Raw genomic sequence first — 20765 nt, 5'->3', positions numbered from 1 at the left:
TTTTTTGAGTTCTTGAGATATAACTATCTCAGACAGCATGTAAAGGAAGGCATGCAAGGATTGAGAGTTTTAGATCTCATAATTTCAACAGAGGATATAATTATGAGTGGGGTTTTGCACTTTCCTTCAGTTGGTGAGAGTGATCATGAAGTGATTGCCTGGGTTGTGGCTGGCCATATACAGATTTCTGTGAGGAAAGGATATATTTGGAAGTACAAGGCTGGTGATTATGACAAGCTTAGGAGACAGCTTGGAGCTATAGCATGGAATGAGGAGTTGAGCAGTGAGGAAATAAATGCTGCTCAGGAACTGACAAAGAAATATATAACAGCATCAATGTGTGAATGCATTCTGAAAGCCAAAAGGCTGAATAAGGTAGGTGTAAAATGGATGAGTGATGGGCTTAAGCATTAAATCTGAAAGAAGGTACTTTGGAGGTAGTACATGATGAATAATGGTAATAATCAGTGACATGAAGAGTGTAAAGAACAAGTCAGGAGAGTAACTCAGTAAGGTAAGCAAAAGTGGACTATAAGCAAAAATTGGCAAATCAGACAAAGAAAAACTCTTTTTGTGGCAATAGAAGGAAGAATGATTATGGCAAGATGATATTAACGGATGAAAATGATAGAATGGCAACTGATGCAGAAGACATTGTTGAGGTATTCAGTTGTCAATTTATAAGGGTGTTTCATCCTCATCAGGGTGGAATCATGAGGAACTTAAGTGTAGAGGACATAGGAGAGGATAGCTTAACTGTGAGTGAGCAGGAGGTATTTGAGAAATAAATAACCTCAATGTCAATAAAGCAAAGGATTTGATTACATCACCATGTGTCTTAAGGGAATGTTCCATGGAATTGGCATGTTTTTTTAATAAGTCTCACAACAGGATAGGTTCCAAGAGGGTGGAAAGAAGATAAAATTTTTTCACTAAATAAAGGTGGTGATAATGCTGTGGCTACAAAGTATAGGCCAATTTCCGCACGAGTTGGGAAGTTGTGGTGAAGGTACTAGAAAGAGAGATTGGTGAGAAATAGGATACAGAAATGAGTTGATAACAGCAGTATTCTCTGTGGTTATCAGCATTGGTTTATTAAAGGTATATCATGTTTTACTAATTTACTTATGTACTATAACAAGGTGACAAATACATTGGACAGGGTAGATGCATATACAGCGGTGTACTTAAATTTGGCAAAATCTTTTGATAGACTGCCACACAACAAGCTGTTAAATAAATTGAATCAGATGGGATTGGATAATTTTTGAGTTGGATCAGTGACTGGCTGTCAGATAGTTATCAAAATATTGTATATGGGAATGCAGTATTCTGAAAGAGGAAGGTCACTAGTAGTGTGCCGCAGGGGTTAGTTTTGAGATCATTGTTGTAGAACAAGAGGCAAGCACTGGAAACTGTATAAGGAGGGTGTGAGCAGAGGAGTAAGGAGAAGGTTCTTTGCATGGAGAGTGGTTGATGAGTGGAATGCATTGCCTGAGTGTACGTTGTAAATATAGACACATTGAATCAGTTTAAGGAATAGTTGGATAAGCATTGTATGCGATAGTGTACACCTCCCACGATGGGTCTTTGACTCCATGAAGGTCAGATGTAAAATAATAATAATTCTCTGGCAAATCCTATATCTAAGTATTCTCTTCTTATGTAACATCTTACATGTTGATACAAAAAAGAAGTCTTTGAAGAGATCAGCATGCACTCTACCATGAAAAGAATATCCATCCCAAAATACCACACTGATGTTGGGAAAACTGAAATATAATAAAACATATATCTTCACTTGTCCAGGGTTCAAAAAAGTTCTTATATTAATAATATCATAGGAGACCCACTCAATTCATAATAACACTTATTAGCATCTTTCTTTAAATTCAATGCTCATAATGCATTTAGACTCAGAAACCAACTCAGTTCCCCATGAGAAAAATCCAGCTATCACAGCTTTGCTAACCATATCCTACTCAATTTTGAGGAATGAAAATTTTGTCCCTTCCTGCTCACCATTGCCATGCCATGAAAAATTTCACCTCTGCTCTATAAATCCTTTTATCAATCTGTACTCTAGCATTATGTCTTCTCTTTTCTGCCAAGGCACCTGGATTTTAGCCTTAATTTCTTAATCTCTCCTTCTAGTCAACACTGCAGAGACCTAATAATATTTTGGTTACCCGACTTGGTTCTGTAATAGTTCAACAAACATTACAGTAATTTCTTGTATCATTTTTAGAAAATATGGCCCTGAAAATAATTCAGCTGCCTGACAATATAATTTTCTTGTAGTAAAATCCCAATGATGTAATACTCATTCTCAAATCTCAATAAGTAACTATAAGCAACAAAAAGCAATTTTTAATAAAATCACAAAGTTCACAACTTCAGAATTTTTATTTTTTATGATAAACCCCATCTATGATATTAGGAAATTTCATAGAACATTAGTGTGCCATGAATGGGCTATGGATAAAATAACCTGGGAAATGTGTCATACAGATCAAACACAGTACATGTTAAACCCATTCAGGTTCTCCAACAAGCAAAAATGTAGCCAGCAAATGATGTTCATGTAGTAAATGATTTTCTTTGCTCCTACTGAACAAGGAAAATCATTTATTACCTAAACTTTCGGATAGAAAAATTAAACTGATATCCATTAAAGTTTGCCCACGGAGCCAGTTTGTTCAAATTATTTGGAAAGAACTCCATATTTGAATCTCTTCTACTCAATTTAGCATCAACAACAAATAACTGGAGTTTATAGAAGCTTATAAATCTCAAAACTGAATGCTTGACAAATAAAAGAATTAATCTAAACAGCTAGCTGAGCTGAAGAAATGTCAATTACAAAGATTTTCAATACTGATTAATTGAGAAGAACAAAAACTGGAGGCTGCCAGTCACAGCTTTCTTCATGTTTAAACAGAAAGCCTGCATCCCCACCACCAAATTGATGGTTCTCCCCCATCTTCAGAAAGAAACGTGAGGTACGGTGTTAAGGAAGTGAAATGAAGACAGTGCATTGCTGGATAGTTTCAATATGAAACGTCCAAGCTGATAGCAAAATGTATGATCTCTATAACTGATGATAAGTGAACAATGTAGTGTCTTGTAGTCTATTAGCATGTATATTATTTTAATTCTATCCAATTCACGATATGATTTTCTGAGGCAGCATGCACTGATATTTCCACTAATTTATTTATTTTTATTTATTTTATTTTTTGCCTTCTCTTGAGGCTTTTGTTTTGAGGTGAGTGAGCAATGTGGAAGAGATACTTGCCAATATCTATAAGTGCTACTTTACTCTCACAAACACTGAATCAATGGAAGACATACTATATACATCATCCATGCAGGTGAAGACATACAGTGAAGATCCAATATATAACGATACATTGGATTTCATTCAATGAAGGATATTGGACTTTACATACTATGTTATATTTCTACTAGAGGAAGGGATGATTTTAATTTAACTACTGCTTAAGATTTCTATGTGACGTAAAAATAACCTGATGCATTGTGGTTATTTCTGATGTATTAGAATAATCAAGACAAACAAATTAAATTTTATGTAAGAAATTATATTCTCATTAAAATTATATTCTCATAAAAAAAGAGGTACTCCTAAACGAAAGTTTAGGAGTACCCCTTTTTTTACAATGCCATTGGCTTTTTAGTCAAATCTTAGGGCATTACCGATGCATTATAAAACTAATACATGAAGAATAATATAGGAGGAAAATTCGGACATACCTTTTTTGTTGTTGGCTGTCTCCTTATCCCAGTAATATGCATTCATCTGCTGTTAAGCTGTTAAAGGAAGGGAGTTTGGGAACGTGGGGGTAAAGTAATGTGTGTGTGTGTGGGGGGGGGTTAATTCTTTGAAAAAACCCCAGATTTTTATATGTATAATATTATCCATCCTTAATAATATTATTATACATATAAAAAACCCATTTTTTTTCAAATAATTCCCCCACATTACTTTATCCCACTTTCCCAAACTCCCTTCCTTTAACAGCTTAAGAGCAGATGAATTGCATATTGCCAGGATAAGGAGACAGCCAACAACATCCAAAAAAGGCATGTCTGAATTTTTCTCCTATATTATTCTTCACATATTAGTTTCATAACACATCAGTAATGCCCTAAGATTTGAGTAAAAAGCCAATAACACTGTAAAAATGGAGCACTCCTAAACGAAAGTAGGCTATATTAGCCATAAAAATAATAGTTTATTTTAGAGGAGTAACATGGGAATTTTCCCAGAAATAATACCTATTTATCCTTTATTTTAGTTTTTATAGTTAACTTTTTAAATTTCATGACAATGAAATGCAGGTTTGTTCATTTTTGTTAAAACAAAGCTTGCAATGGGAACAATTTACACTTCTGCTTAATCACATCAACCCTTTTCTGTGGAGGAACACTCCTAAACGAAAGTAGGCTATATTAGCCATAAAACTAATAGTTTATTTTAGAAGAGTAACATGGGAATTTTCAAAATAATACCTATTTATACTTTATTTTAGTTTTTATAGTTAACTTTTTAAATTTCATGACAATGAAATGCAGGTTCATTCATTTTTGTTAAAACAAAGCTTGCAAAGGGAACTATTTACACTTCCGCTCAATCATATCAACCCTCTTCTGTGGGGAAGAGGAAGGAAGAGAAGTAATATTAATTATAATTTACCAGTGCTTTTTTTTTTTTTTTTTAATTTACTTGTGATTTCACGGTTTATAATCAGAAGCCCAGTTCCTGCAATATTAATTTCCAAAACAGACAGTATCTTATGAGATTCTCAACAGTATAGCAGATGAATGTCCTTTAAATCCCATTGCTTGTAAACCTTTGAAATCTGAAGTAAATGTAAACGTAATAATACACTGTAATTAATATTACTCCCTTCTCACAGAAAAAGAGAAAATATGATTGAGCAAAACTGTCAACAGTTTGAAATGCCAGTCTTTGTTTTAACAAATCTGAACAAACCTAAATTTTATTTTAGTTATTTTTTTTTTAAAGATTAACTATTGCAAATGACTTTATGCGTGGGTTATGCATGACGAGTGGTGTGGAATTTGTGGATGTGTGGAGTGAGTTCGATGGGCGAAAGGATCTATATAAGATGGATGGTTTGCATTTGAATGGATTCGGTGTAAGGAGACTTGAAAAAGTGTTGTTGAATGAAGTGGATGTGCAGAATCAGGGGAAACTAGATTTATTAAGGGGGGGGGAGTAGATATGCAGACCTTAGGGAGGCACTTGAGTGTATGAATGAGTATAATATGCCCGAGCGAATAAGGACAAATCAGAATGGGATAGTTAGTATAAGGCATCAAGGTAGGAATGGACCAACGGAGGTCTGCAATTCATGCATACTAATGCTAGGAGTATTAGGAACAAGAAGGAAGAATTTTTGACCTTGGTTGACACTTCCAGACCACAGTTTATTGGCATTAGTGAAATATGGCTGACTGAAGATGATATAGCTAGTGGGAATGAATGTGAGGGGTATAGTGTGTTCAGGAATGAAAGGGAGAATAAAATAGGGGGTAGGAGTACTGTTGATGATAGCTGATGAGCTGCAGCCAAAGAAAATAGAAGTTGAATTGCAGGATAGAGAAAAGAGCACATTTGAGGCCATTTGGAGTGGGATTGAGGCTAACAGAACAAAATATACAATTGGGTGCTGCTATAGACCAGGTGATGGAAAAGATGGTGGAGATAGTATGCACAAGCAAATAGAAGAAATGAGTGGAAGGAGGGTAATTATTATAAGAGATTTCAACTATGGTATCATTGATTGCAGGGAGGAGAGGACACATGGGAGGAAAGAATTGGATTTTATGCGGTTATTAAGGGATAACTATCTGCGACCACATGTAATGGAAAATACTATGGATCAGAGAGTGCTTGACCTAGTAATTGCATCTGAGGATCTGACTGTAACGAATATGACCACATTGCCACAAATTGGTTAGAGTGATCATAGGGTCTTAACTTGGGAGGTGGCTAAAGGTGTAGAATTTACAATTAAGACCGGGTACATGTGGAATTATCGGGCTGGTAAGTATGACAAGCTTAGGAGTTTGATTGGTTCAGTGCCATGGCATATAAAACTGCAAGGGCTGGATGTTGATAGTGCATGGGAGGCGGTTAAGAAGTGTTTGTAGGAGGCAATGGCTGACCGTATACCTAGAGTCCGAATAATAAATAAAGTAGGGATTAAATGGATGAATAACACCATTAAGCTTGAGCTGCAAAAAAAGAAACAACTGTGGAGGGAATTTAAGGAGAAAGGTGATCTGTAGGCACATGAACGGTATAAAACCCAGGACAGAAGAGTAACAAGTGTGGTAAGAAACGCAAAAGCGGATTATGAAAGAACATTAGCCATGCAGGCTAAAGAGAATCCCAAACAGTTTTTTTGATATGCTGCAAGTAAAAGAAGAAATGTATATGGCAGAATGATTTTAAAGAATGCCGATGGTAGGGAGGTAACCGAATCAGTTGATATAGTAGAATTACTGAGTGAGCACTTTGCAAGAGTATATCATCCTGGTGGTGACATTGCAGAAATGGAAGAACCAACAGTTTATACGAGAATTGTGGTGAACGAAGTGGAGTGAATAGTCTATTACAAAACCTCAAAGTCAATTCATCTGCGGGATTGGATGGTATACCAGCTCGTGTCGTACGAGAAGTGGCTAAAGAATTGTCAGTGCCTTTGACCATTTTGTTTAATTTGAGTCTGAGTTAGTCCCAAGGGGGTGGAAAGAGGGGGGAAAATAGTTCCACTGCATAAAGGAGGTTCTGAGGCTGCTGTTGAAAATTACTGGCCAATCAGCATATCAGGAATTGTTGTCAAGGTCTTGGAGAAAATAGTCAAGAAAAAAAATACAGGATTGGATAGATGAAAATGGGATACTGTATGGGGGACAACATGGTTTTATGAAGGGTAGATCATGCCTCAGTAACTTGCTCACGTTTTATAACTGAGTGACCGCTGAACTAGATAAGAGTAATGGGTTTAGAGTGATTCTACTGGACCTTGCTAAGGCCTTTGACAGGATACCACATGGAATTCAAATCAGTAAACTGCAGCATATGGGGATGGATATAGGGTTGGTGAGATGGATAGGAAGGTAGTTGATGGAGAGATACCAGAGAGTGGTTTATTCAGGAGTAGAGTCCAAAGGACAGTGACTATTGGTGTGCCGCAGGGTTCTACTACTACTTTTCAATTTGTTCATTAATGATATAGGAAAGCATCTGAGAGGAAGTGTTCACTTGTTTGCTGATGATGCAAAGTTGGGTAGAGCAATAGTGAGTACAGGATGTCAAAATTTTGCAAGATGATTTGGATAGTTTGGAGGACTGGGCTAAGGAAAATGAATGTCAATTCAATTTATTCATTAACGATATAGGAAAGCATCTGAGAGGAAGTGTTCACTTGTTTGCTGATGATGCAAAGTTGGGTAGAGCAATAGTGAGTACAGGATGTCAAAATTTTGCAAGATGATTTGGATAGTTTGGAGGACTGGGCTAAGGAAAATGAATGTCAATTCAATTTATTCATTAATGATATAGGAAAGCATCTGAGAGGAAGTGTTCACTTGTTTGCTGATGATGCAAAGTTGGGTAGAGCAATAGTGAGTACAGGATGTCAAAATTTTGCAAGATGATTTGGATAGTTTGGAGGACTGGGCTAAGGAAAATGGATGTCAATTTAATGTGGCAAAGTGTAAGGTTATGCATTTTGGGGTGAAAAGATTAGCAGCAGTATATCATATTGGTGGAACCGTACTCCAGGAGATTGATGAGGCTAGGGATTTGGGAGTGTTGGTGGATAGGGAGTTGAAGTTTAGGAGGCACATTGCAAAAGTGGCTAAATCAGCTCATCAAATTACTTGGTTGCTGAAAAATACTTTAACAAGCAGAAACAAACAGGTTATTGTTCCTCTGTATCAAGCCTTGATAAGACCCCCATCTAGACTACTGTGCCCAGATATGGGTGCCAAGGTTTCTTCTTGATGGGGAGGAGGTGGAGAGGATCCAGAGATGAGTGACCAAGATAATAGCAGGACTATGGAATGAACCTTACGAGAACAGGTTGAAGATTTGGGGCTGCAGAAATTGGTTGATAGGCGAAAAAGGGATGATATGATCGAGACATTCAAATTACTGAAGGGTTTCCATAAGATTAATTCAGAAGATATTTTTGAGAATAGGACTGGTAGTAGGAGGACTAGGGGCCATCCATGGAAGCTTGGTAAGAGTGTGGTTAGCAAGGGTGTTAGAGCTAGGTTTTTTACTTGGAGAGTGGTAAATGAGTGGAATAAGCTGCCAGAGTCTGTTGTGGGTGCCATGACTGTAAATGAGTTCAAGGTGAAGTATGATAGATACTGTGTAAATGTTGAATAGTTGTTCTTGACATGATGTTGGGCCTTCCTTGATGAGTCTAAGGACTCCTTGGAGCTGCCCGTAATAATAACTATATACTTAAGTTCTATTTCTATGGTAATTACTAAAGTGACTACCATAACTACCAAATTTATTACATAAATTCTCTACTGATATCTCTCAATGGAGGTAATGACTTGCACAGAACCACTACTGATTATATTAATCTGCTAACTTTTAATCAAGAAATAAAACAGGAGATAATGAGTTCTTTTGGTCCTCAGGAGTTATATCTTCTAAACATGACTTGTGCAATATCATTCACATAATATGACTCAGAGACAAGAGAAAATCCAGGTGCTGATATAATACTACTAACCTGCTGCAAATCTAATTAAAATTCTGGCTATCTTTATTAATTGTGTACAGTATTTGTAGATAATGACTTCAACTGCTTTGTGAATTACTACAAATCACTTTTTAAGAACTTCTGAAGAGGAATTTGATGTTTTTCATTAAACATTCTTCAACAGTGTGTAGAAAACACTCCTCCAGCTCACAGGACAGCTGTGTCTTCTGGTCCCTTGCCAAGGTTAGTGGGTGCAACTTCTGTTTCATGCTTCCACTCCTCTCACATCGAAGCAGTACCACTATAACATCACCCAAAGATAAGGCTATTGTGCCATCATAACTCTCTTAAGTCCTGCATAAATAGTCAAAGTTACCAGTTTCCCACTGTATAAAGAGAAGCTTATAGCATGTCTAAATAGTTTGGATATTAACACGTCTTCTGATCCTGATAGTATTTTCCCTCCCATTTCCCACATCCCTGCAGAAAACTTGTGTTTCAGAATTAACAATCACACTATACTGTCTCTACAATGTTTCATATTCATCCAATCTCCTACAATATGATAGCAAGCCTATATTCAGCTTATTTTCGAGAGAGAGAGAAGTGAAAAGTCAGCCATCAAAATATCACCATATCACTCACTACAGTTTTTCTCAAAAATAACAAAGATCATCAACTGTCAACACCATCACCACCTGAATGCCCACAAATTAATCAGTGATGAATTTTGATATTCTTGATTTACAGTGGATCAGGATTCTACCCATTACCTACTTCTGCACATAAGCTATTAAACATTTTTGAGAAATACATGCAGTCACTCCAAACTTTTTTCAAAACATTTTACTGGCTGTAGTAGTCATCTTATGGTCTACATTTCACCCTATGTAATTGGGTGGGCAGCATCCTCTCTAAATGTGCATTACATGTTAGTTTCACTCTTTAGATTCTAAAGAGTGAAGAACGAAGTGAAAATTTTAAAAAAAAAATCATTATTTTTTTCCTAATTAGTAATCAAGTTATTAATAAATAAATCTGTAGATTTATTAATAAATTGGTTACTGATTAGGGAAAAAAGAATTTTTTTAAAATCATTTTGTATAGGCAGCACCCCCACTTAAAACTTCACGGGCCGCCACTGTTCTAAACCAATGGCAATTTTACTAACTGATCCTTCTCCTCCTATAGTACAGGAGGTAAAGCAATCTTACATCACTCCCTAGCTTCAAACCTTATCAACAATTCTACAGATGAAAGCACACTTCATTCCTTCTTTTCATTTGTAAAACATTGCAGCACAAATATTCCAAGTTCAAGATTTCCCAAAATCAAAGCCATTCTTCAATGTTATCAAAACAGTCTCCTTTCTTAACCTTTAACAGAATGTCCAAATCTCCAGGGATCAGATTTGTCTTATTGTTCTGACACACAAATGTCTGGCTATTGCTGGACATGCATATTCCCCAAAAACTTGATATCCTCTGCTTGTGAAACTAACAGAAAAGTTTCTGTATGCCTGTAAAATGGAAATAGATCCTTGTCAAGATCTCTTCACAGTTTAGCCATCTATCTAGCCTTGATGTATACACACATCAAGGTTGCCATGAATGCAAAGTGCCCATTAAAACTGCAGTAACATGAACAACAAATCAGCTTCTCATTCTTTTCTTTTATTCCATCTACCTCTTTCTCTGGAATGCCTTTCCTCGTGTAGTGCTCTAGAAGGACCACGACCTCACCTGTTCAATAAAGATGTTCTTTTTTTTTCTCTTTTCATATTACACATGGTAACAATATGCTACAGAGCAGCGTTTCCCAAATGGTGGGTCACGACCCTGCACCAGGTCACGAAAGCTAAATACCGGGTCACCTAAAAAAACTCTCGAAAACCTAGGAGTTTTGTTTTTGGGTTTTCTTTTTTCGTGAAACTCTAAAATACAAGTAAATAGCGTTTAATTGGGACTAATGAATAAATAATTTAATTAATAGAGACAAAAATGCACTCCGTCCGCATTCGCCATTTCACAGTCTCTTTGTTTCTGGTACAGTAGCTCAACTAATGGCGAGACTGCACGGCGGCAACCGCACCACCAGTCGAATCATTTGGGGGTCTGGCATTTGTTTTACTCCCCTGCCACATACTCACTCTGCTTGTTCAGTTTGAGTTAAGCATCGAGAGAGAGAGCGTATTTTCTTGTATTTACTGATCACGTGTACCTTGCATGGTGAATTTGGCTGAACAACCGTAATTATTATAATTGTTTCCAAATAATTTATTTCATTCATTCATCATCTCGCTTGCCATTACCCATTTATGATGGATAAATGGGTAATAAAACAACAAAGAAACAATGTGCCAGTTACAAATTCTTCGATTAGCACCAATGAACAATCAAGTGACGTGCAGCCGGGCACAAGTTCTGAGAACAGCACTAACAAACGGCAGCATGATATGTTGTCTACTACTCTTACAAAAAAAGAAGATGTACTTGACCTGACAGTATTCTGAGGATTACATACAATTCAGTTTCATCAAGGGTGCTGATGACAAACCATTATGTGTTATTTGTTGTGCGGCACTTTCAAACGAGTCCATGAGACCTTCAAAGTTGAAGCAATATTTGGAATTGAAACATCCAAACTACAGTAATAAGCCGATAGATTTTTTTATAAATAAAAAGAGAGAACTAATAGCCACCAAGAAGACTATGTCTTCAAATTTTTCTCAGGGAGCTCAGTCTGAAAACCTTGTCATGGCTTCTTATGAAATATCAAAATTAATTATTGAAACTGGTTATCCTCACACAGTTGCCAAGAAATTAATAGTTCCAGCCATTAAAATGTTAGCATCTCGAATATGTGATAAAAAACAGGAGAGCCAAGTAAATATGCTGACACTATTAAATAACATAGTGAAGCGTAGAATCATGGAGATGGCAGATAATATCGAAGAAACTGTCGTAGGACACTTAAAAGAATGCAATTTTTTTCCTTGCAAGTCGATGGAAGTACAAACATATCGGACAATGCCAATTTAACGTGTTTTGTGAGATACGATTGTGACAATACAACTCACACAGAATTTCTTTTTTGCAAACCTCTGACAACAAGAACAACAGCTGAAGAAATTTTTAATTTGATTGCAAATTACATCAATGAAAAGGGCACTGAATGGAAGAAATGTGTGGGACTGAGTAGCGATGGCAGGCACACGCACTGGACTTTTTCCGAAGATCAAAGCTGTAGGACCAGACTGTGCATGGGTGCATTATAGCATTCAATGAGAAGCATTGGCCGTCAAAAGAATGCCATTGCTTTTAAATGCAACTATGCAAGAGTGTGAACAATTTATAAACTTTATAAAATCTCGTCCATTGAATTCAAGAATATTCTCTGCGTTGTGCAAAGAAATGGAGAGTGAACAGAAACATCTTCTTTTGCACTGCAAGGTGTGATGGCTGTCAACAGGGAATGTTTTAAGAAGACTTATTGAAATGAAGGATGAAGTTTTAATGTTCTTAGACCAACATCCCCCAATGGCTAGGGATGTAATATTCGAATTCAAAGACAGTTTTCATGATGTCAATTGGTTACTGTATTTGCTGGTGCATAAGATGCACTTTTTTTCTTTGAAAATAGGCCTGAAAAATAGGGTGTGTCTTATATGCTGATACTCAGTTTTTTATTATTTTCATTTCTGGAAATTTTTTCTGTTCTGAGTTATGCGATTTCTTTATTGCTTCCTTGCAGTGTGTGTGAGAGCATTCCAGTTACATAGAGCAGTGTTTCTCAAACTTCAGACATCCGCGTTCATATGATTATTGTAGTATTAACAAAAGTTCGTGCTACTAAATGACAAAGACAAGCCAATAATTGAGTTTAAATGCTAATTCTCTTCAATCGAATTCCTTATATAATATCTGAAACACATTCACTATATATTTCTTCGTTTAAACATGTTCACTCAAACAAAACCATATGTTGCACTGGCAACATATAGTTTTGCTCGTGTCATACAGCATTTTCTGTGGGAGGGGACATGCGATTCATTAGTTAGTGCTAATGCCGTTTTTATCCCAGTTGTCTCTAATTGCACTGTTTGTTGAGAAACATATTGCACAGCAGCCTGCAGATGTCTCTGTACATTATTCAGTGATACAATAGGAACGTTTTACGATCTCGAACTTCACGGATACATTGAATTTTAAAATTGTAGACACTAAAAACAGGACTTTAGTGTCTACAAAAATGATTATTCATCAAGCGAAAGCGATAGCCACTAACAGAGGGATTGCCAACTTTACTGGATCAATATCATGGTGTTCAAGATTCATGAAGAGAAACCAGCTATGTATGCGGACTAAAAAAAATATATCGCAAAAGATGTCAGCTGAATATGAAGAAAAAATTATTGAATTTCATTGATTCGTCATTAACGCAAGGAAACGAGAAAATTTTGAACTTGCGCAAATAGGAAACAATGACGAGGTTCCGCTTACTTTTGATGTGCCCTCAAACAAAACTGTAGATTCCAAGGGCAATAAAAGTGTTACTATTAAAACTCACTACACGGTTGTTTTATCCTGCTGTGCTGATGGGACAAAATTGCTGTCACTATTGATTTTTAAAAGGAAGATGCTACCCAAAGAAAAAATGCTTAAAGGAGTGTTTGTACATGTTCACGCAAAAGGCTGGATGGATGGAGGAGGAATGAAGTTATGGATAGATAAAATTTGGTCTAGGTGCCCGGGTGGACTGTTGAAGAAGCCTGCCATGCTAGTACGGGATCAGTTTCGTTCTCACAGAACAGACGATGTTACAAATAAACTCAAGGAATTGAAAACTCAGTTATATGTAATTCCAGGAGGTCTAACTAGTAAGCTTCAACTTTTAGATGTCTGTATTAATAAACCATTTAAGGGATTTATGAAGGAGAAGTGGAACAGCTAGATGCAGTCTTCAGATTTTGAGGTTATGCCATCAGGAAGAAGCCTAGCATTTAGCAAGTTTGTGAGTGGGTCAAAGCTTCATGGGATGCTGTGAAAACTGAAACAGTGGTTAAATCATTTAAGAAGTGTGGAATTAGCAATGCACTGGATGGCACAGAGGACAATTTGTTGTATGAGGACTCAGATTCTGATTCAGAAAAGGTTTCAAGTGTCTCTTCATTTAGCTCTGGAGATGAATTTCTGGGTTTTGACAATTAAAAGGTGGGTACTCTTTCCTACTTAGATTAGGTATTTGTTGAAAGTAGACCTACTTATTACTTTATATTTGAAATACTGTAAATTCATTATAATATTCAGTGATAAAGTTTTTTTCTTAAAAAATGTGAACAAAAAAGGGGGTGCGTCTTATACACTGGCAAATACGGTAATTAAGGTTGCCTACCTTTGTGATATTTTTGATTTTTTGAATAATTTAAATCTGACATTACAAGGTAGCAATGTAACTGTATTTAAAGTGCAAGAGAAGATGGAAGCTGCAACAAAAATATTCAATTTGTGGTCCAGTCATGTGGAAGTAGAGAATTACAAATCTTTTACAAAGCTAACAGAATTACAAAAAGAGTATAACATGAGTTTAATGCCAGATGAGATTTCAGCTGTTATCAAGGAATATATGCTAGGACTGCAGATAAGTCCGAAGGAATATTTTCCCCCAATCAACAGCAACAAAGCATGGATAAGAACCCCTTTTACAGTGAATGCGGAATCTGAGACAGAATTGCCAGATTCAGATATTGCATCTATAATTGAACTGTCGTGTGATACGGCACTCAAAGACATCTTCAACACAATACCACTGATAGATTTTTGGCTGTCTTGCCGTCAGGAGTACCCAGTTTTAGCAGAAAAAGCGATAAAATTTCTAATGCCTTTTGTCAACATATGTCAACACTGGTTTCTCTAAAAAAATTAAATATAAATATAACAATTGGAAGTCGAACCGGATTTAAGAATAAAGTTATCTTTTCCTCCAACCTGAAGTTTCTAGTTAACAAACAACAGAATCACACTTCTCATTAATAAATTACTTGACTTTAGTTTAATTTCTTTATATTTTTGTAAGAGTAAATGCTTCTTTATTATAATAATAATAAATGAAAACTCTATGAACATTGAAATCTGTTTTATTTTACCTATTGCCCATAAAAATTTTAGTGGGTCACAAAGATGAAGTATTAAAATAACAGGCCATGGAAAAAAAAGTTTGGGAAACCTTGCTACAGAGAAATTATCACTTTTTGACCTACTGTATCCAGATAAAGATAACCCTTGCATGAATTAAAAGCTACAGAAAGTTTTTTTTTTCCCATTAATTGATAAATTATACTTATACGTCAAGGTAAATTATACTTGTTAAGAAATTACATTCTTGTTTAATCATTTACCAAAGTGTAAGTAAACAAAGTCTGTGCATGAAGTATCTTTATGAAACTAGACTACTTGTATACAGAGGCTGTTGACTTCACAGTTCCCTTAGTGAATAATGCAAAGCACAATTCCTTTTAGACAAGTTTACTGCTGTGATTACAGGAAGGGTCACTACCCAGACTGGTTTGACCTTTTTTTTTTTTTTTTTTTTTTTTTTTTGGAGGTTTAATGGATTGTATACAGCACTCAGAAAGGATTAAAAACAGAATTTAATTCTTCCTATATTTTGTCTCAGTCAATGAGACATCTTGAGGGATTACAAAAAAACTAATGTAACATAAAAACAAATAACAAACAATACTAAGCCCAACCACGTGGGTGACACTAAAGTCCTATCTAGGTGGAGCGCCCTCTAAGGACGGTTGTAAGTGGCCTGGAATGTAAAATAGGACCTCTGGTGATAAGCATTTCCCAAATCTTAGGAAGCTTAATGCAACCATATTTGTTAAGATTTGGTTGATTCCTGAGAGCTGCTGCTGATTCTAAGAATAGTCTTTCTCTTTTGAATTTGCTGTGGTGGAGCATCGTGTTTTTTTTCCCATGAGATCCTGTGGGTTGTATCCAAGACAGCAGCTCTCAGAAATCAACCAAATCTTAACAAATATGGTTGCATTAAGCTTCCAAAGATTTGGGAAACGCTTATCACCAGAGGTCCCACTTTACATTCCAGGCCACCTACAACCACCCTTAGAGGGTGCTCCACCTAGATAGGACTTTAGTGTCACCCACGTGTTTGGGCTTAGTATTGTTTGTTATTTGTTTTTATGTTACATTAGTTTTTTTGTAATCCCTGAAGATGTCTCATTGACTGAGACGAAAAATAGGAAGAATTAAATTCTGTTTTTAATCCTTTCTGAGTGCTGTAGACAATTCATTAAGCCTCCAACATGATGTTCTCACAGCACTTAAACCTCTACACATGGGTTTGACCTCTACTGAGGTCTGATCAGTGAGAGCCATACCCAGAAGTTTACTAAGGTTGAATCAATGCAGAATTTTGTTGTATTATCTCATTATTATATTTTTAGATCAGAGGATAGATGGATAATGCCTTCTGCATTAATTCAATCTTTGTAACCATCTAGGTCTAGTTCCTGTTGATGAGACTGCAATAAAGGTTGAAACTAGTCTGGGTAAATGGCTCTTTCCATAATACTTTTCCAAAAAGGAAGTGTGCTTTGCATTATGTGATACTAAGGCAACTGCCAAAGTCACCAAAGTCAACAGCCTCTGTATACAAGCAAGATTTTTCCCAACATATATCCAGCTGTTTGCAGATGATGCAAAACTGGGGAGAGCAATGCACAGTCAGGCTGATGTTAATGCCTTACAAGAGAACTTGAATAGATTGCCTGAATGGGCAGGTAGGTAAGTGGAACTGTCAGTTCAATGTTGCCAAGTATAAGGTTTTGAGATTTGGTAAGCAACGATGGGATGCAAAGTATATACTTGGTGGGGAAACTTTAACAGAAGTGCAGGAGATGAGAGATCTAGGAGTGATGGTGGACAAGGACCTGAAATTGAGGTATCACATTACACAAGTTGTGAAGACATCACATCGAATAATGGCAATGATGCAGAGAACCCTGACATGCAGAAATAGAATTATGATTCCATTGTATAAGGCCTTGGTCAGGCCTCATATGGATTATTATGCACAGATTTGGTCGCTGGGTTTTCATGGTGAAGAGGATATGTTGGAAACGGTACAGAGAAGATTCACAAAGGTAGTCAGTGGTCTTTGGAATGTGGAGTATGAGGACAGATTGAGAGAATGTAAGTTGCAGAGCCTTGTGAATAGGAAGGGAGGATATGATTAAGACACATAAACTGGTCAGGGGTTGTTATTAGGTAGACAAGGAAGAGATTTTTCATAGAATTGGAGAGGGGAGTAGAAAAAGAGGCCATTGCTAGAAACTGTTTAAGGAGTGTGTGAGTAAAGGTGTGAGAAGCAGGTTCTTTGCATGGAGGGTGGTTGGTGAGTGGAATGCATTGCCTGAGTGTGTTGTGGATACGGACACATTGAATCAGTTTAAGATGTGGTTGGATGAGCATATTATGCAATTATGAGTGCCTCCCATGATGAGTCTCTTCTGACTCTATGGAGGTCGGGTGTTGATAATAACAATAATAATATATTATCTATATACAAGTAGCAAAAAAAAAAAAAAAAAACGATGTATTACTTTATTTTTAAAATACTCTAGATCAGAGAACAGATGGATAATATGTGACTTCTGCATTAATTCAACCCTGGTAACCTTCTGGGTCTGGTTCTTGCTGAGGAGATCTCAATCTATGTTGAAACTGGTCTGGATAGGGGCCCTTCCTATAATGCATAGCAATATAATAATGTCAAAAAGTTAAGTGTGGTTTGCATTATAGGATACATAAGCAATTTATGTGAAGTCAACTGCCTCTGCATACAAGTAGCCAGTCATAAATATTTTTTGCATATATATATATATATATATGCAAAAAATCATATATACATATATATATATTAAAAAAGCATGCTATTAATATTATAACTGTCTATTTTTTGTTTATATTAAACCTGCCTTATTAATTATACATCTCAATTTTTTGATGTGTATAACCGTCTGCCATTTTCAATAACAAAGAATTAAAAAAAAAAAAAACAGCTATTTCCACATAACAATAATTATATATTAATCATAACAATAATTGATATTACTGAGGTGTTTGTAGTTCACTATTAAAAATAATAATAATAAATTTTAAAAAAACTATTACTGGTGTTCACTAAAGAAAGTAGGCTCAATCATTAGTGCACCTGTCACTTCTTAAAATGACAGCTTTTAAGAAGTTGACCAATGACTAAGTGTTTCTAGAATAATCTGCAAGTATGTGTATCCTTCATTTTCTCCGTAAATGTCATTTGTGTTTATTCATTTCAAACTCGTGTATTTTAAAAATAATAAAATTAAAATGCACCTTTATAAAATATCACACTGCTGTTAACTATTTTCAGCATTCTGAAATGGTTAATGCTAATCTGTCCCAGAGAGACACTCAATTAATAAATCTACAAATATCAGAAAATGGCTTGATCTCATACCTAAATTCTGTACACTAGCGATGTCTGTCACATTATATACTAGACAGAGATGATATATATTTCTGCACACAAAGAGATAAAATATGACTAACGTTATGTATCACATAGTGTTATTATTATTATTACAGTGATTTTTTTCAATTAGACAATCCCTGAATGAATTAGTGTGTAAATTGACTTCTGGTATAGTATCACATAACTGTACTTTTAATTATCTCACCAACAAACTGATTTCTGACGTCAGTCAGGTAATTGAGAAATTACTGTATAACTTGGAAACTGCATGAAGTAAAAGGACCAACATGTGCAATGCTTCAGAGTGAAGACTAGTCATTGCACCCATTAATTGTATTTTTGTTCATTAAATGTTTATACTCTCTGGCTGTTCTGCCTGTTTTGTGGGCAGAAAAAACTAAATGGTAGGAAAAATCCTGCTTTAGAAAATAAGATCATCTAAGTTGCTCAAATTGAAAAGTCCTCATGTTGAAAAGTATCCTCATATCACAAAGAGATCTGAATTTGAGAACAAAAGCAACAATACTGCTATGTCTACATCAAACTGAATAATATAATTGGAACTAGATTAACTACACATTGTATAGCTGAAACAGCTGAATTTAAAATAAAAGGTTGCATACAAAGAGACAGTTTAAAAGACAGCATTAAAATAATAATAATAATAGTAAAATAAATGTGCATGCATGCACATACACAATAAACAAAATAAATTTAAAAATGTTCCTGTTATTCATGAGACTTCCCATCAGGGAAATAGTCATAAAACCATTTGTATGCAACCTTTTATTTTAAATTCAGCTGTTTCAGCTATACAATGTGTAGTTAATCTAGTTCCAATTATATTATTCAGTTTGATGTAGACATAGCAGTATTGTTGCTTTTGTTCTCAAATTCAGATCTCTTTGTGATATGAGGATACTTTTCAACATGAGGACTTTTCAATTTGAGCAACTTAGATGATCTTATTTTCTAAAGCAGGATTTGCCAGTGGGTTTTGCCAGAATGATCCAATGGGTTTGCCAGAATGAAGGAACCTAATGTAGTCAATGATCAGCAGATCTCCAAATCTGTCGAAAGCAGCCAATGATACATAAATATTGTAAACAAGTTCATATAGCTAGATCATGAGGTAAACAAATATAGAATTTCTGAAACAAGAAAAGGAAAAAGGATGCCATGAGGCTGAATTTAAGAACGTTATCTTTTCTTGCAAAGATTACTTCGATACATTGCAGAGATAAGAGACATACTTTGATGTGGTGATAACTGCATATATACTCATAAAAGAATTCACAACATTACATCTTGCCGATAAAGTTTGAAATTTTATTTGATTACATTTCGGTAATCAAATTGACGACCTTGTTCAGGGATGCATACAAGAACGAGTGTGTCAGTTACCATTTGATTTGAGCTGTGCATTACATTTTTTATACTTATTTTAATTAACATCTTTCACAGAGTTCCTTCCTATTGTATAATGGTGGGACGCGTGTTTTTACTTTATAAAGATGGAAAGCTAAAAATCATTTTTGACAAATCAATTTAAATATGTACTGGCGCTCCAGTGCCGGATTTACGTATAAGCTAAAAAAAAAAAGCTACAGCTTAGGGCCTCGCAATCTGCCGGGGCTTCAAATAAAAAAACAAAAAGACCAGCTGATATAATTTAAAACAGAAGGGGGGGCCTTTCGGTTTTGTATAGTTTAGGGTCTCAGCAAGTCTAAATCCGGCCCTGGGCGCATCACATCGTAAATACTGCAACAGCAGCTTATCATTAGAAGCAAGCGTGGTTGATGTGGCTAAAATTTCTCTATCGCAAATATATATAGATATGCACTCATCAGCTCAAGGTACAAAGCTGTACGTAGCAAACTGATGCAGACTACACTTACAATCAGTAAACGATACACTGAACATATGGTAACAAAGATGGATTTTTTTTTCTAATTTTACTATGCATAACACATATATATCATTAAGTAACTTCTTGTCAAAAAGCTATCCAACCAGTTTACAATATCAATACTCACGCGTAACCCACAACCAGATGTTTTCTAAAAAAAATTCCTCGCTATGCCCACTAAAGATTCAAAGAACAACCTTAGGATCATTTTTCAAACAGCTGCAATAGTCATAATCATCAACTAAGAGGCCATATGTATATACTGATATAACATCAACAGAAACAGATGTTATTAACAAAACAGCACAAGAATTGCAGTCGGATCAAACAGCCGGTTAGTTCACTTGTTGTATAATACTGATAAAAGGTGATTCACCAAAAAGAAGAAAACGAACCAAAATTTTAAAATAATAATAATAATAAGAGTAATTTTCATTTATATATTAATGACGTTAACCGATTTATTTTCATCTGTTTTTATTTGTATAATTATATTGAAAGTAAAGATAAATTCTGAAAATATGCGATTTATAATACAC

At 35.5% G+C, this 20765-nt stretch overlaps 1 protein-coding gene across 1 annotated transcript in view; it reads right to left on the bottom strand.

Moving 5' to 3' along the window:
- LOC150095239 (G protein-coupled receptor-associated protein LMBRD2) overlaps window positions 1-20469 on the bottom strand; it is a 218087-nt gene extending 197618 nt beyond the window's left edge. Inside the window, exon 1 of the mRNA XM_090410332.1 lies at window positions 20354-20469. The gene's annotated coding sequence lies outside the window, so the exon portion shown is untranslated. The remainder of the gene's footprint in view (window positions 1-20353) is intronic.
- Window positions 20470-20765: the final 296 nt, after the last annotated feature.

This window comes from Typopeltis vanoorti, chromosome 20 (genome assembly GCF_054136105.1).
Source record: "Typopeltis vanoorti isolate ZY-2024b chromosome 20, IOZ_Tvanoo_1.0, whole genome shotgun sequence".
In the NCBI taxonomy this organism is placed as follows: domain Eukaryota; kingdom Metazoa; phylum Arthropoda; class Arachnida; order Uropygi; family Thelyphonidae; genus Typopeltis; species Typopeltis vanoorti.
Note: the sequence above shows the minus strand (reverse complement) of the source record. Positions and strands in the feature narration are given on the sequence as shown.